Below are 1,048 nucleotides of genomic sequence, written 5' to 3'. Positions count from 1 at the left end.
ATCTGGAGAGTGGGTTTGACCCCTCTTGCTTTCTCTCAGACAGACTTTCTCTACCCTTCTGTCTTAGTTAGGGTTTTATTGCTGTGAAGAGACACCACGACCAAGGCAACTTTTCTAAAGGAAAACATTTAATTAGGGCCAGCTTACAGTCCTTTGTCATCATGGCAGGGAGCACAGCAGGGAGCACGGCAGTGTGCAGGCAGCCAGGAGGAGGTTCTCTTCCAAACCGAGTGGCACCTGTGTATGAGCCCTCAAAGCTCACCAACATAGCCACGCACTTCCTCCAATAAGGCCACACTTCCTAATAGTGTCGCTTCCTATGGCCAAGCCTTCAAATACATGAATCTATGGGGGTCACACCTATTCAAAGCATCACACTCTCTATAGAGTAATGCTCTCACCAGATTCTGCCCCTTGGTCTTGGACTTCCCTGCCTCTAGTACCATGAGTCAATATATTTCTTTCTCTATTATTTTGGTCTTAGAAGTAGTTTTATGGGCCCCTACTTAAACATTTTGCTTATTTAAATATGATCTTTATATTAATTCTTTGAGAATTTCTTTTTGTTTAAAACTGTCACAGTTTTTTTTAAAGTTTTTTTTTTTTAATTTATTTACTGTATATCTGCACGTACACCTGCATACCAGAAGAAGGCATTGGATTTCATTATGAGTGGTTGTGAGCTACCATGTGGTTGCTGGGAATCGAACTCAGAACCTATGGAAGGGCAACCAGTGCTCTTAATCGGTGAACCATCTCTCCAGCCCCAAGAATTTCTCAAGATATATTTTGACTATATTAACTCTCATTCTTACCCCAAATCTTCCAAGATTAACTTCTAATTCCTCACATCTTACATACCCCCCTCCCTTTATAATCCACTGAATCCAGTTTGTGCCACATGCGTATTCATTGGTGCTGGGTCATCCACTGGAGAATGATAACCTACCAGGAGCCACACCCTTAAAGAAAACTGACTAACCCTCTCCCAGAAGCTATCAACTGTCAAAGGCTCCTAATTAGGAGTCAGGGAGAGGCATGTGAGCCC

This window comes from Mastomys coucha, chromosome X, assembly GCF_008632895.1.
Source record: "Mastomys coucha isolate ucsf_1 chromosome X, UCSF_Mcou_1, whole genome shotgun sequence".
Taxonomy (NCBI): Eukaryota; Metazoa; Chordata; class Mammalia; order Rodentia; family Muridae; genus Mastomys; species Mastomys coucha.
This window is presented reverse-complemented; position numbering follows the sequence as displayed.